The sequence below is a fragment of the Lupinus angustifolius genome, chromosome LG11, assembly GCF_001865875.1.
Source record: "Lupinus angustifolius cultivar Tanjil chromosome LG11, LupAngTanjil_v1.0, whole genome shotgun sequence".
In the NCBI taxonomy this organism is placed as follows: domain Eukaryota; kingdom Viridiplantae; phylum Streptophyta; class Magnoliopsida; order Fabales; family Fabaceae; genus Lupinus; species Lupinus angustifolius.
Genome location: NC_032019.1, coordinates 16,946,093 through 16,946,325, shown reverse-complemented (window position 1 = coordinate 16,946,325; position 233 = coordinate 16,946,093).

Genomic DNA, 233 nt, shown 5'->3' with positions numbered 1-233 from the left:
AATTTCTAGTCTTTGGACAGAGAAATCAATTTGTAAGTGGTACTCTAAATGTAATGATCAAATATTAACAATTATTTCTGTCAAACAATAGCCTTTCTTTGGACCTACTATTATTCACATTAAAAAGAAACTTTATAATTGTTATATATTTATCATCATAGGTATGTTATTATTTGGTCAAATTGTATCTTCCTTTGGGCCGAACACAATTCGCATAAATAATATCATACTCA